Here is a 16,780-nt window from a genome sequence, read left to right as displayed (position 1 = left end):
CAGATACTCCTTAAACATAAAAAGTATACGAGTACTTCAGTATCTCAGCCCCCAAACTGGCGTGTTTATTTGATGAGGAAAACACTGGCATTGCTACTAAAACCAGGAGCACTAAAGTCACTGTTATTTCACGTAGTGTTTGGGGGTATTAGCCAACAATTTAACAGTCTTTATCCATGCAAACAGGACACACAGAAATTATAGAATAGAATAGAATAGAATAGAATAGAATAGGATAGGAGTAGGACACTAATTAGAAGATAGAAATTAAAAACTTCATCTACAATAATTAGACATATGAAATACTTGGGTGTATTTTAACGAGAAGTGTCTCATACCTGTGTCAGGAAAACCTGACAGCATTCCTGAAAGACCTGAGATAGAACTGAACATTTGGAAAAGCCTACCCTGTTCTCAGACGTAAAGACATCGCCAGAACTCAGAGTAGAGATCGACTCTGCTCGGTGGTGAGGAGGGAGGACACATTTCCCTTACTGCCCTTCATCAAGCCCTGTCATGTCGCCCGCACAAGTCTGTGCATTTGTGAGCATGGAGTTACGGAAATCAAATGGCGGTGAGAGCTAAAAGTTATCCTGGATGCTAAATACAACTATTCCTGGGGTCCAAGGGAGAATATAAAGAAGTATTGTTTTGAGGGGGTGCCTCCTGTCTTGAAATCTGCTCTGTTTCCTCGGAAATAGGGCCACTCTGCTCTACCCTAAGCAATACAAATTATATCCTTATTTTGGAAAAATCCCACTCCCTTCTTTTTTTTTTAATTTTTTTTTAACGCTTATTTATTTTTGAGACAGAGAGAGACAGAGCATGAACGGGGGAGGGTCAGAGAGAGAGGGAGACACAGAATCGGAAACAGGCTCCAGGCTCCGAGCCATCAGCCCAGAGCCTGACGCGGGGCTCGAACTCACGGACCGCGAGATCATGACCTGGCTGAAGTCGGACGCTCAACTGACTGAGCCACCCAGGCGCCCCAAATCCCACTCCCTTCTTATAGGATTAGGATTCTGCTGCGTTCTACCACCAGGGCAATAATGTGAGCTACTCCCCAACTCTGAACAAGTATCTTCAGTGAAGATACTACCATGGGAGGTGAGTAGAAAAGGCGTGGAATTTGTTCCAAGTTCAGCCCTGCCTCCCGATGAGGTCTCTCCTCCGCTCTGAGGTGTGCCCATGTCTCGTTCTTCCTGTGACCCTCCAGCGGCCATCTGTCGGACAAAACGTGCAGGTTTGCGTCTTCATACTTCACCATATCTCCTTAGTTATGAGTTAACGGTGTACAAGATGGCTGAGGCAATGTTCAGGGCTGGTGTGTCCAGACTTCTGTAGGCTCAGGCACTCTGAATCAAAATAGACTTCACCCACACCATTCAGCAATTACACCCCACACCGAATGCTGTTTTATGTTTGCAAGAATTTCTTCATGGAGGCAAGGAGTTTGTCTTTTTTTTTGCTCAAGGTTGAATCTCTCGAACCTAAAACGACACCTGCTGGGCAGACCATCAATCAATGCTTGTTGACTTGAAGAATGACTGGCTGGTAAGAATGGCTTTCCGTTTAGGGTTAGCTGTGTTTTATCCAGCAAATGAATTGGGCTTACTCAGAAACTTGTTAACTTAGGAATTCTAACCTGCAAATTGGTTTTCAAATATGGTATATTTTTATGAGAAATGCAAGTAGAGTGGAATCGACATAACATTACGTGAATAACCTTGGTTGATTTTGATGTTGTTGGGAGTATTGTGCGTGTGACCTGAAGCTATTTATTTATTTTTCAGATTTTAGATGTTTTTAGAAAGCAGCAGTTTGTTGTGTGTGTGTACTCTCTCTAGAGAGTCTGGATGCGATGGCCCTGTTGCAGTGCTGGGGCGGGGCCGGGGCAATGAAGGCAGATCGCATGTTGGATAAGGAAGGGAGGTGACTTCTTGTTGATGGTACAGCCAGTCTGAGCTGCCCAGTCCGGACGGGCTGGGTCTCACGCTGGGGGGGGAACCGCCCGACACCGGTTTTGGTCAAGCCCACTGCCCAAGTTGTTCATGCACCTTTTGTTCACAACTAGATCAGTGAAGAAAGGAAGTTGTCTTTCAGCCCTTCTCCCAGAGCCCCGTGGGTGGCTTCCCTCTACCATATGTTCCCCTGGAACTGGGCTGCCGAGCTTCCTGCCTGGGGCTCCTTGCGAACACATCTCCGAAGCGGTGTGCTGGGGAGGACGGAAGTGCTGTTTCCAGATGGCACCAAATTAGCCTCTTGAGATTAGTGTTTGCAAGAAATATGCTTATAAGGAAGGAAAACAAAGAGTCCCTGGGGATTTTAAACAAACCAGGGCCTTGGAAGGGAAGTCGGGGCGAGAGCTGGCAGAAGGGGCTAGAGGAAGGTAGTGAGATATTAGAGTTTAAAGTATAAAGATATTAAGGTTTACAGGAGTTTAAACACATTTTAAAAACTTATCTAAGATTACACAGATGGTAGGGAGCAGAACTGACCTGTGCACGAAGAACTGTGAAGTCAAAGCCAGTGTTGATAACCTCAGTGCTAAACAACCTCCATGTCATTAAAGATCTGCCCTCCCTGTTTTCCAAACTCATCACTCCTTTCTGTCTGAGCCCCGCCTTACTGGAGGAAACACAAGACCCTCCACAATCCCGGTCTCAGGCCTTAGGTTGTGCCCTGGTCTCTCAGTGATCTGGTCTTCCACGCTCTACTCTGTAGGATCACTGGACTGGGGTTGGGGTGGGTGTTATTTCCTTTGTTCCATCTGGATGGCAACTATGTAGCTGTCTGGGAGGTCGGCTCCCCAGAAGCAGATCCTGAGATAAGGATTTGAGTGCACATGGTTCATCTGGGACATGCTTTCAGGAAGCACCTGCAGGGGATGGGGAGGTGGGATAGATAAGAAAGGAAGCTGGTCAAAGGTAAAGCCAGGTTACCGCCATGTGCAACTGAGACTTGATCCTGCTGACCAACTCTGGGACACACTATAGAGAACCCCTTGGAATATTCCCCGCATTGGGCACAGAAGTGAAGATACTTATCCTGAAGCTCTCGTGTATCAGAGGGGACTCACTCCACAGCACTCCAGCCTGGCCCAGGGCAGATGAGGAGAAATTTCCAGGCAGAGATAGCAGGTGCTGTATAGGACCCAATGCAGAACACTCTGGAATGGATAGGCTCCATGGGGCTGAAGAGGTGGGGCCCAGCACTGTCTGCATCAGTGACTCTTAGGCTCCCTCTCCAGACCATGGTAGAATCACCCAATCGTCACAGCCCTTCTTTCTGCTGAGCCTAGAGAAGGATTCAGAATTCTCAAAATCAATTTTCCAGACAGTGAATTGCCATTGGTTAGCATTGGTACCCAAGATGGAACCCGTCTTATATCCATTCTATTTACTCTTCTGTATAGCCTCTGAAGGCTTCAGTCCCATAAGGTAATGAAGGTGGGTCAGATGACCTTTAATGTCACCTTCAGTAATAATTTTCTTTAACTGCATGACTGTGTATGTCCATGAACATGTCTTTAGTTGTATTAGCTTTTGTGGAAGTTTTTCCATAAACATTTGAGTCAACTGAACACTTGAGATCCTTTCCACAGAGATCGTTATTATTGGTTTCCTATGCCATGTAGCAGTGATGTTGACATTCTGAACCCAAGTTTAGGATTTTGCATTAATTCCCTTAAAATTTTATCGTTATTTTTGGGACCCATCGTTCCAGCTTTTAAAAAGCTTGTTTTGTGATATAATTCTGTCATCCAAGGAATGAACCACGTCCCCAAATCTTTGGCAGCTGCAAATCTGATAACCAAGTTGGTTTGTGTTTACAAAAATTGTTGCAAATGATAAGCCATGGGGCCGCAGACAAAGCCTTGGACTAGAGACCTCCCCTTCCTGTGGCATGTGATTCAGTCTTAATGGAAGGGAAAGTTTCTGCAGCCCGGGGTCCCATGGGGTGTCCAGGGCAGGAATGCTTGGGATGGCAGTGTGCAGGCCGGATTCCCAGGCATTTGAACTAATCCAATGGAGAAGGCTCAGAGCAAGGACCCTGGGTGCCTTCCCCATCATGCTTACTCATTGCCCCTGGCCAAATGGATCCAGTTCTTCTCCCTAAAGCATCCCCCACCCCGGCCAAAATGGAAGTGACAGCCCCTCTCCAATGATGCTGGTAAAGCCCTCTGAGAGCTCTGGCAGAAAGCTGACACATAACCCCAATCCAGGTACCACTTCATGATTGCTCCTACAGTTTCGGAAGCACTTTCCTCCCCCCTCTCTGGCTGGGCATGTCCTTCTGTGTTTCTCCTTCCACATTTCCCCGTGGCTAGCATCTGTTCTGTTCTATTCTGACTCTCCCTCCTGAGAGCCAGCCAGCTGTCCACACTGGGTGAGTCTTTGGGAGGACACCGGGGCTGACAGTGTTTGCATGTGTGTGTGTCTGCGAGTGTGTCCATGTGTGTGGGGGCGTGTTGGTGGAAGGGGTGAAGTGAGGGAGCGGGTGCAAGGTGGTTCTGGCTGGCCTGGTGTGCAGGAAGTGTCCTTTTATACAGTCGGCGCATTACCAACAAGCTGTTCACATCAGTTCTTGCAAGAGGTGACGCTGGCCCCGGCCACCTGCACCTGCGCTCTGGGCAGTTGCTCGATGTGACATTCTTTGCGCCCCTTCTGATGTCGCCCCTCCTCCAGACTGCCCTGGTCCGACTTGCAGCCTCTGAGATGCTGCCCCGTCCTCAGCGGCCCTTCTCGGAGCGCAGTGCCCATGGCTTCACGGGGAAGGTGCCAGGCTACAAAGGTTTGCTGGGAGAAGCAGAACAAGAAAGAGTCCTTGGGGCTGATGGCCATTTCAGGAAAGGCTCAACTCCATTAGCTCGTGCTTGTGACCTGGGACCTCAGAACACCCACGTGACCCCTTGTCCCACCCCACAGACTCACAATGTTCATCCAAACGCATAATGTATGAAAGAACACACAAGAACGTGCTTTGAAATTTTTAAAGCTTTGTAAAGCATGTGAAGTATTCTTAGTGTGATTTGTGAAGCTTTTAGGGGCCCCTGTACTTATTTTCGGCACATTCTCACACACACACACACACACACACACGCACGCACGCACACGCACATACACACAGTCACATTTTCTCACTTCACATCTGTTGAGCTGGTCCTGAAGGGCACAATCTAATTACCTGTTAGCATGAATAAATAATGTTAGCAGAACAACAAAGAAGAACAGGAAAACACAAAGTGTCTGTGCATCTGATACTTGGAATCTCTTTTCGTGGCCTCTTTGGCTCTATTCTGTTCGCCTGAGTGAGCCCCAGAGGGCTAAGCGGTGGCTACGAGGCCACATCTCTGTGCCTGTGGGTTCCACCCTAAAGGGACCCACTCCGGGTAGCAGATCTTCCTAAGTGCGATAAGCACACTGGATACGGTTGCATTCTCATCCGCAAAGTTTGATGCTGCTACGGGTAACTATTTTCTTCTTTCTGGGCAATGCAGCCTGCGGTGTGTGTCTGTTCATGCACAATTCCTTCAAAGCCACCTGACGTGGAAGGGGACTGTCCTTTTCCTGCCCGGCTACGTGGGCTGGCGGCGCTCGCTGTGACAAACGGTGATTTTAAACATGAAGAAAATAAGCGTGGCTCTAGCCAGTGACGAGGTCTGCAGCCAGGACAGGAAAGCATCCACCAGCCATTCTCATGCCCTCTTTTCTTCCGCCGGGTACCGTCCAAATTTCGTGCGGTGTGTTTACGTCCTGAGAACTCTTAAGCACCTCTTACCGCGTTTGACCCTCAAGGCAACCTTGTAACATCTGTAAGGCAAGGACTTTATTATTCCCGTTTTAGAGATAATGATGCCAGGGGCCTCGGGCTCCTCGAACATACACAACTAAGTCTACTCTGCCTTTTGTGACAGGATGAGTTACTGAAAAATTAATAGTGCTGTTGTTTATGCTGTGTTGATTCAGTGGCAAAAAAAAAAAAAAAAAAAAAAAGAGAGACCATGGAATTGATTACTTTGTCCTCATAGAAAGGATGGCTGGGCGGTTGTGATCTGAGTGCTGGATTCTGAACTCAGCCCCCGGCGCAAGTCGATGACTGCAGTGCATGTAAAAAGTTGAATTTGTTACCAACCTCAAACACTGGGGAGATTTTCCCATATATTAGAGATTTCCAGTTTCTCTTTTCTTGCTCTGGAGATGGCAGCGCTTCAGGGTGGGTGGTTGCCTTGGCGATAGGCGACAGCAGCCATCCAGGGGCGGAGTCTGGTGGTGGGAGGGTGGAAGGCAGGGTGGAGGGGAGAGGCACCAGCAGGTGTCAACCGTCCCTCTTCACACCCCCAGCCAGCCTGAGCGCTGAAAACCAGGAAGCCTTTTTCCATGTCCTGGGCTGTGTCAGCCATGAAGCTCTTATAAAACCCCAAGGAGCCCAGAAGCTGGCAGGGGTCCTTGAAAAATGGTGGAGATTGAATCTTTTACTAAAGTTTACGAATGGGAAGCTTACAGCCAGCTAGAACTTGATAAAAAATGACCCAAAAAATTAAATAACGTGCCAACATGGTACTTTGTGATAGCCAAGCCTTTCGGTGTAGAAACTTTTTCCTTCAGAGACTCCTCTGGGGTCTCTATCAAAACAAACAGCCTCTCTCTGTAGAAATACAATAGTTCCTGAAGATACACTTTTCTAGTCAATTCTTTTCTTTTCTTTTATTTACTTTTTAATTTTTTAATGTTTATTTTTGAGAGAGACAGAGACTGAGTATAAGCAGGGGAGGGGCAGAGAGAGAGGAGACACGAAATCTGAAGCAGGATCCAGGCTCTGAGCTGTCAGCACAGAGCCCGACGTGGGGCTCGAACTCAAGCGCCGTGAGATCATGACCTGAGCCAAAGTTGGACACATAACTGACTAAGCCACCCAGGCGCCCCCCTCCTCTAGTCAATAATTTTATAATTCAATTTTTCTGCCTTCTGCTTATTAAAGTAATACTCATTGTACATAATCTAGAAAATTCAGAGTGGAAAAAAGGAGAAAAAACCCCACTTTTTGTTTTTTTAGGGAGTGAGAGAGAGCATGTGTGTGAGCTGGGGAGAGGGGTGGGGAGGGGAGAGAGAGAGAGAGAAAGAGAGAGAGAGAGAGAGAGAGAATATTAAGATTCAGAGCCTGATGTAGGGCTTGATCCCAGGACTCTGGGATCACCATTTGAGCCAAAATCAAGAGGCAGACACCCAACCAACTGAGCCATCCAGGTGCCCCAACCCACATGTATTTCTATTATCCAGGGCTACTATTTAACATTTTGGCACGTAGACTTAGAAAGAAGTTATGGAGAAACTAAATATTTTCTTTTTCTTTGTTTTATATGTGTGTGTGTGTGTGTGTGTGTGTGTGTGTGTGTGCTGTATACATATACATTTTATACATATATAATATATATTTATACATAATTATGTTATATATCCATAATTATATTCATATGTACGTATATCTATGTACAACTATTATGTACAACCATGAAGATAGTTTATATTTGTATATACACACACATATATTACACATAAATACACACGCATAATAAATTCATGTCTTCATATATCCATGTACAACTATGTAGACACAGTTTACCAAAATCTTCCCTCCTTTTAAATTATAGCTAAAGGTCTCCTTCCTCTAGGGAATCTTAGAATCCATTTACTGGCACATTCTGTGCCCTACCTCTTCACCTCAAGATATTCTTTTCTACTAATTACTTCTTTTTTAACCCGGGCTGACGTATCAGCTTCCCATGCCTCTCCTATTTGTCTAACTTCAAATGAAGATGGCAATATTAAGAGGCAGCCTGTAATTACAAGGAAACTTGAAAATTGCAGAGTCATCTCCCAAGAAATCTCAAAAGCAGTGTCCTTGACTGTCTTAGGTCACATCAGCAGAAAATGGGGCCCCTCAAGGCATGGTTTTGTGAGTGTGATATCTGCCAGCCAGTGGTTCTAGATGGGCAACTTTGCTGTCTTTGCTTATTGGTCTTGGCCCATGCAATTATTATTATTATTATTATTATTATTATTATTTTGCATTTTGCCATTTTAAAATTTATAAAGTAGAAACAGAAAGATAGCTAGAACTTCTAGTGAGGAGAAGACTAATTGAATTGACACAAAGATAGAGCATTCAGGGGCGCCTGGGTGGCGCAGTCGGTTAAGCGTCCGACGTCAGCCAGGTCACGATCTCGCGGTCCGGGAGTTCGAGCCCCGCGTCAGGCTCTGGGCTGATGGCTCGGAGCCTGGAGCCTGTTTCCGATTCTGTGTCTCCCTCTCTCTCTGCCCCTCCCCCGTTCATGCTCTGTCTCTCTCTGTCCCAAAAATAAATAAACGTTGAAAAAAAAATTTTAAAAAAAGATAGAGCATTCAGATGGCCCCAAAGTATCAAACCTTTAGTCTCAGCAAAATATTTATTGGACCTTCACTAGTCAGTAGCATGGTCATTTGGGAAGAGAAGGAACAAAAGTGATCATGTTAGATACTAAAGTACCAATGACTGGATCTCAAACGTGTGGTCTGAAGAGGGATTTGCAAATATTTTTTCAGCTGTCTGGATATGAAACATTTATTGGCACCTGCTATACATACTGGGCATAAAAAGTCACTTCTAATTCTGAAATACCTAAAAATTCAAAGTTACACCTCTGTTTAGTGTTCTGACTGTACCTGGAGGTTTCTGATTCTCCCATTCTGGATTATTCTCCACTTCCCCACCCATCATTTCATTTCCCCCACCAAAAAAAAGTATTTCTTTTTCAGTGACTTTTTTCAGACTCGGTGCTAAATATATATTTCAGGGAAATAGAAACAATGAACAATGTAGGCCTTTAGAACTCTCAACCTTTGACAGAATTTTTATTCAAATGCAAGCAGAAATAGGGACCAATGTGAGCAAATGACATCCAATAATAATTCAGTAAACTCAGTTTTGGTGGTTTCTAACCGCCTCACCGGTTACATCTTCAAGTCTAAATAGATAAGTTGGGTCTATTTCAACACAGCTGTGCGTACATGGACCCTTGATTTATGACAAAGATGTTTCTGCAGTGGAAGGAGAAAGAATGGTCTTTTCAAATGTGGACATGTGGGTGGGGAGGTGTTAAATAAACATCTGCACACACACACGCACACACACACAAACCTGAACCCTACTTGATACTATACACAAAGCAGAATTCCAGGTGGATTGTGGATCTAAATGTGCAAAAAACAACACATTTCTAGAAAATAACAAAGGAGAATCACTTCATGACCTCGAGGAAAGCAAAAATTTTAAAGGACATACATACAAAAATAGCATAAGAGACTGATAAGTTGGTCTTCATTGACATTTAGAACCCACCCTGTTGATCAGAAGTTAACATGAGAGTGAAAAGGGAAATCTACTGAGCAAGAGAAAGATATTTGCAATATATATAACTGACAAAGAACTCACATACAGAATATTAAAAAATTTTTTTAATGTTTATCTTTTATTTTTGAGACAGAGAGAGAGAGAGACATAGCATGAGTGAAGGAGAGGCAGAGAGAGAGGGAGACACAGAATCAGAAGCAGGCTCCAGGCTCTGAGCTGTCAGCACAGAGCCTGATGAGGGGCTTGAACTCGTCAACTGCAAGATTATGACCCGAGCAGAAGTCAGACACTCAACAGACTGAGCCACCCAGGCGCCCCCAGAATATTTTTTAAAACGTGTACAAATCATTAAGAAAAAGGCAGACAACCAACTAAAAAATGTCCCCCACCACAAAAAAATGGGCCCAAAACTTCAATGGACACTTTACGAAGGATGATACCAAGCATCTCAAGGTCATTATTGATTGAAGAAATAAAAAATAAAACCACAAGATATTATAACACCCCGGACTCCCCATCCCAATTCTTGAATGGCAAGAATACCAAGTGTAGAGTATGGAACAATGGAGACTCTCATGCCCTGTTTGGTGCATATACCTGAGTAGATATCATATATTCCCTGTAAACCAGCAACTGTAGCCTTGATATATACCAGCAGAAATGAAGGCATATATGCACAAAATGCATGCACAACACCGTTTACAGCAGCATTATTCTTAATACATAAAAATTACAAATAGAATGAATATTACCCAGCCACATACATGAATGAATTACTACTATCCATGACAACATGGAAGATTTCCATAAACATAATGTTGGATTAAATAAGTCATTCATACAATAACATATACTATATAATTCCATGTGTATAAAGTTAAAAAATAGTCAAGCCCAATCTGTGGTATTAGAACTTGGAATAGCAGTTACTTTTCAGCAGAGGTTAATGACTACACAGTTCTGATCTCACCTATCTGTATAAACGTTACCTCTCAATTAAAGTTAAAAATCTTTTTAAAAACAAGCTTTTCCATGGTAAAACCTGCTTCTTCTTCCCATCTTTGAATTTATGAGCCATCCGCAAAAGCTCATCATAGTCTCACAAATCAAGAATGCTACATCTATCTCTTCTGTGGAAATTTTTTTTTCCAATCGCTTCTGTGCCTAGAATGTTACCTGCCCCCCCCAATTTTACTTTTATTTGATACTATTTTCTTCTGGTTTTCTACACTTTAAAATATTTATATCAAACTTTTACACTAGCGTGTAGTGTGGTGAGAATCTAAATTGATTTTGTCCCCAAATTGCGTACTTGTTATCCAAATGCAACTTATTAACTAATAGTCTCTTTCCTTTTTATAATTCTGTATACATGGAAAACTTGGGTGGGTCAGTCTGTTGGGCATCTGACTCTTGATTTCAGCTCAGGTAGGGGGGTCATGGGACTGAACCCCGTGTTGGGCTCTGTGCTGAGCAGGGAGCCTACTGAGGATTCTCTCTTTCTCTCCCCCTCTGTGCCTCTCCCCTGATCATGCTCTCTCTCTCTCTTAAATACAAAAATTTTTTTTTTTAATTTTGAATACAAAGGAGGTATATATTCTATTCCAACAACTTACTGGTAATTTTTGTACCAGGACACTTTCATTATAATTGCATTGTGATGTATTTGTAACTTCTTGTCCTCTGTGGATTCTTATCGTTTTCTCCTTGAATTTTCTCCATATTCTTTCATGTTGATTGTTTGGATCAAGTTCAGAATTTCTTGTTTGTGCTGCAAGAAGAGAAGAAAATTCTACTGAGATCAATCACATAACCATGTGATTCATTTGGACAGAATGGTTACTATTATCATATTCGTCCTCTCCTGCCCCTCTCAACATTGGCCGACCCCAATCACCATTCTGTGGGTATAATAGATAAGGAGTCAGGAGATCTCAATTTTATTACTTGTTCTTCCACTAAATACTTGTGTGACTTTGACATAGTCATGTACCATAGGGATATTGTATTTCCCTGTGTGCACATTGATTTTTCATATTTTTTACTCATTTCTTCTTTGAAAGAGTTTGCTTTTATGGGTTTATAATATCTATTTACGTGGAAAGGATATGACTTCTTTATCTCTCTTACGTGCTTGCCAATAATTTTCTTAATTTGTAATTTTTTTAACTTTGATATATAATTATTTTGTTGTTGGCTTTTTTGTAGAGAGTGTTGCATTTCTTTTTTTGTAGGTTTATTATTTTACTGGGGTTTAATTACATGTAATGACACATACAGGTCTTAGTGATTTCTGACAAACTATGCGTTCCCCTGTATTTCACACCCCATCAAGATATAGTATATTCCCATCATCCCCAAAAGATCCTTCCTGACACTTCCTAGGCCATCTCTGGTCCCCATCCTGACAGGAGCAACCACTGTCTGTGTATCTCATCAGAGTTAGCTTTGCCTGTCCCAGAACATTATATATCTAGAATCATATATAGACTATTCTCGTTTTTTTATGTGTGATTTTGCTGTTTGCAATAGCCCCAAGAGCCACGCTGCTATACTGTCTAGTGTCCCTAAGGGCAAGAAGGTGGGCATGTACCTTATGGAGAAAATATATGTATTAGGAAATCTTCTTTCATGAGTTGGAATGCTGTTGACCATGAACTCAATGTTAATGAATCAGCAGTATATATTAAATAAGCTGTCTTTAAACAGAAATACAAAGAAAACAAGGTTATGTGTTGAGAGAGAGACGAAAGTCTCGGGGATCTAACCTTAAATTTTCCCTAGAGTTGGTTTCTGATTTTGCTAATTCAGTGTGCACGGCAATTTCATAGAACATAACTACAGCAAATAACAAGAACTGACTTCGGTAAGGCTCCTCCCAGTTGTGTATCTGTACTGTGTTTTTGTTTAGAGCTAAGTAGCGTTAGATTGTAGAGAGATGTATTACAAATTATGTTTTCATTCCTTTGTTAGCAGAATTTTGCACTGTTTCCAGTTTAGGGCAATTCTGAATAAAGTTTCCAAGAACGTTCTTGTACAAGCCTTTTTGTGAACATATGTTTTCATTTATCTTGGGTAGATACTAAAAAGTGGAATTGCCCCATCATAGGGCAAACTTAATTTTAGGAGGAACTACGAGAACAGTTTCCAGAGTGGTCAAAGGACTTGTCCCACCAGCAAACTATAAACATCCTAGCTTTCCCGCGTTTTGGGCTACATGCAGTGGTTGGTTAGCAAATCTAATGGGTGTGCAGTGGTATTTCATCACGGTTTTAATTTGTATTTTCCTGGTGAAAGATGATGTTTCACCAGTGCATAGGAGCCTTTTGTATATCTTTCTCCAGTGCATAGGAGCCTTTTGTATATCTCTGTGAAGTGCCCTTTTAAGACTTCTGACAATTTTTTGAAAATTGGGTATTTGACTTTTTATTATTGAGTTACAGGAATTGTAAATATACTTTGGATATAAGTCCTGTGTCAGATAAATGGGAACATAATCTGCTTTTCTGCGGCTTGCCTACCTCAGTATTGTTTTTTCATGAGTAAAAATATTTTATTCGATAAACTCCATTGTTACGAGTTTCTTCTTTCTGAGTTCTAAGAAATCTTTGCTTACCTTCATGTTGTGAAGATATTCTAATATGTATATTTTTTTGAGAGAGAGAGCATGTGGGCAAGTGGGGGAGGGGCAGAGAGAGAAGAGAGAGAATCCTAAGCTGAGAGAACCCACTCTGAGCTGAATGTGGAGCCTGACATGGGGCTCGATCCCACGACCCTGGGATCACGACCTGAGCGGAAATCAAGAGTCAGACGTTCAACCGACTGAGCCACCCAGGCGACCCTCTAATTTGTAATTTTTTAAAGCTTTATAGTTTTACCTTTTACCTTTAAGCCTATGATCCATTTTAAATTAACTCTTACAGGGAGTGAGGCACGAGTTGAGGTTTTTGTTTTTGTTTTTTTCTCCCAGAGAGATGATCTGTTGTTTCTCAATTATTTGTTAAAAAAATCCTTTCCCCATTGAATTGTTTTGGTAGGTTGACCTAAAATCAATCGACTGTACATGCGTGTCTATTTCAAGTTTTCTTCTGTTATTTCATTTGTTCAGTTTTATGCCAATAAGACATTTACTTCATTACCATATATTTATATGCCTTGAAAATAGGTCATGTGAGTACTTCAACTTTGTTCTTTCTTTGGCCTTTTTATGTACATGTAAATTTTACAAGTAACTTGTCAATTTCTGTGAGATAGCCTGCTGGGATTTGACTAAAAATAGCTTGATATACAGATTGATTTGGTAATGATTTGAAAAATTGCTTGGTATTATTCTCTCCCTTAAATGATCAGTAGAATTCATTAGTGAGGCCATCGGGCCCTAAAATCTTCTTGATGGAAGATTTTTTTTAATTGTCAATTTAGTTGTTTAAAGAAGTATAGGGCTAATCAGATTTTCTGTTTTTTCTTAAATCAGTTTTGTTGTGTTGTATTTTCTGAGAAATCTATCTTGTATAAGTTATTAAATTTGTCATTACAGAGTGATTATAATGTCTGTGATATCTGTAGTAATGTCCTGTCTTTCATCCTGATATTTGTAATTTTGTTTTCTTTCTCTTTTTTTCTTGTCCATTCTAGCTAGGAGGTTATCAATAATGTCGTTAATAATTTCAGAGAACAAACTATGGCTTTGTTATTTTCTCTCTGTTGGTTTTGTGTTTTTTATCTCATCGATTTTTTCTTTTTAAAATTTCCTTTTTTTTTGAATTTGCTCCTCTTGCCTCTAAAGATGGATTTAGACCTTCAATTTTAAACCTTCCTTCTTTTCTAATACCAGCACTTAGAGCTATAAATTTCCCTCTAGCAAATTTAGATATGTGATATTTTATGAAGTTCAAAATATTTTCTAGTTCCCTAATAATTTTTTCTTTGACAGTAGTTATTTAGAAGTATGTTGTTTGGGGTGCCTGGGTGGCTCAGTCAGTTAAGCGTCTGACTTCGGCTCAGGTCACGATCTTTCAGTTCTTGAGTTTGAGGCCCACATGGGTCTCTCTGCTGTCAGTGCAGAGCCTGCTTCAGATCTTCTGTCTCTCTCTCTCTGTCCCTTCCCCACTCACACTCTCTCTAGTTCAAAAATAAATAAACATTTAAAAAGTGTGTTGTTTTTCATTTAAAAAAGTGTGTGTATAATTTCCAAACATCTGAGGATGTTCTGAGTTTATTTATTTATTTTTAACAATTTCTTATTTAATTTTCTTGTGGTTGAAAAATATACTCTGCCTAATTTCAATCCCTTTAGGCTTGGGACAGACTGGTTTTATGACCCAAGATGTGCTCCATCTTGGTGTATGTTCTGTGTGTACTTTAAAAAGACTGTGCTTTCGGGGCGCCTGGGTGGCTCAGTCGGTTAAGCGTCCGACTTCGGCTCAGGTCATGATCTCGCGGTCCGTGAGTTCGAGCCCCACGTCAGGCTCTGTGCTGACAGCTCGGAGCCTGGAGCCCGTTTCAGATTCTGTGTCTCCCTCTCTCTCTGCCCCTCCCCTGCTCATGCTCTGTCTCTCTCTGTCTTAAAAATAAATAAACGTTAAAAAAAATTAAAAAGAAAAGAATGTGTTTTCTACAGTCACTGGATATAATGTCTCTTAAATATCAATTAGGTAAATTTGGTTGTTCAGTGATTGTTCTGGATGGTGGTAAAAGGTCTAGCTTCTCATTTGGTCTTCTCTGACACTACACCAGGCAGGGATGGTGAGAGAGGAGCACTTTGTTACTACTAATGAGAGTCCAGGGTCCCCATATGAGCTCTGCTGATACCAGGTATGAGGGTGTCTCATTACTGTATCATTCTATCATGATTGGGCAGGAATGAAATGACCAACTCCCCATTCAGTCTGCTTTCAGTCTACCCCAGTGTGGGTAGGAGAATAGAGTAAGGAGGGTTTTGCTTTTTTTAAGTTTATTTATTTATTTTGAGAGAGACAGAGTGAGAGTGGGGGAGAGGCAGAGAGAGAGAGAGAGAGAGAGAGAATCCCAAGCAGGCTCCATGCCATCTGTCAGTGCAGACCCCACCATGGGACTCGAACTCATGAAACTGTGAGATCATGACCTGAACTGAAATCAAGAATTGGACGCCTCACTTACTGAGCCACCCAGGAGCCCTTAGAGTAAGGAGGTTTTGTCTAAAAGGTTTTGTCTCTTTCTTGATCATTTCTCCCTTTCCTGATCCTTTGAGAAAATAGGCTTTTCTTGGGACTCCATTTGTCTTTCCTTGTTTATCATTGCCATGGTGCCTATTTCCTCAACACCCAGTCTGGGATGTGAAAGGCAAAAAGAAAACACAAGAACTCACCACATGTCAATTCCTTAGGTCCTCAGATCTCCAGCTGGTCTGTTTTCTTCTCTCTACCTTTTATATTCTTACATTTGTTTTATTTATAATATTGAGGGTTATTTTTTAAATCATAATTTAGCAGGAGAAGTAGAAAGAAATGCATCTGTTACGTTTTGGTCTGGTGACTTCAATTTTGAAGGATATGAAGGAAATTCTTGCTAGATTTCTGGATTGAGTTTTTTTCTTACAATGGAAAGATCTCATTCTATTGTCTTCTGACTTATTTCTTGATGATAAGTCAGCAGTAATAGTTATTTTATCTCAAATGTGGGCAATGCGGTTTTTTCCATATGGTTGCTTTTAACATTTGTTTGTTTATTATTTATCTGTTTATTTATAGTAGGTTCCCCCCAAGTTGTTAAATATTTTTTTTATTTTTTTAATGTTTATTTATTTGTGAGAGACAGTGAGGGACAGAGTGCAAGCAGGGGAGGAGCAGAGAGAGAGGGAGATGCAGAATCCGAAGCCGGCTCCAGGCTCCGAACTGTCAGCACAGAGCCGGACGCGGGGCTGGACCTCACCAACTGTGAGATCATGATGTGAGCTGAAGTCGGACACTCAACTGACTGAGCCACCCAGGTGCCACCCAAGTTTTTATTTAAATTCCAGTTAGTTAACATTCAGTGTAATATTCGTTTCAGGTGTAGAATTTAGTGATTCAACACTTAAAAATGTGGCATGAATTTGCACACCATCTTGTGCAGGGTCTATGCTAGTCCTTTCTGTATCATTCCGATTTTAGTATATGTGCTGCCGAAGCAAGCACTAACACTTTATTTTTATGATTGGTTTTCAGCACTTGGATTCTGATATGCTTTAGTGTGGTTTTATTTATGTTTATGTTGCTTTGGCTTTTTTTTTTTTTTTTTGATCTTCTTGAACCTTTTATCAAAATTGGAAAATAGGAGTCCGAACTTCAAAAACATGAGTTCGAGCCCCGCATCGGGCTCTGTGCTGACAGCTCAGAGCCTGGAGCCTACTTCAGGTTCTGTGTCTCCCTCT

The 16,780-nt window shown here is 41.9% G+C and overlaps 1 pseudogene; it reads right to left on the bottom strand.

Annotated features, from left to right (window-relative positions):
* Positions 1 to 16,445: 16,445 nt before the first annotated feature.
* LOC124518918 (uncharacterized) lies at positions 16,446 to 16,544 on the bottom strand (annotated as a pseudogene).
* Between the last annotated feature and the right edge of the window lie 236 nt (positions 16,545 to 16,780).

This window comes from Lynx rufus, unplaced genomic scaffold (genome assembly GCF_022079265.1).
Source record: "Lynx rufus isolate CCGP_SWC_20201006 ecotype Redwood Valley unplaced genomic scaffold, mLynRuf1.p SCAF_25, whole genome shotgun sequence".
Taxonomy (NCBI): Eukaryota; Metazoa; Chordata; class Mammalia; order Carnivora; family Felidae; genus Lynx; species Lynx rufus.
Note: the sequence above shows the minus strand (reverse complement) of the source record. Positions and strands in the feature narration are given on the sequence as shown.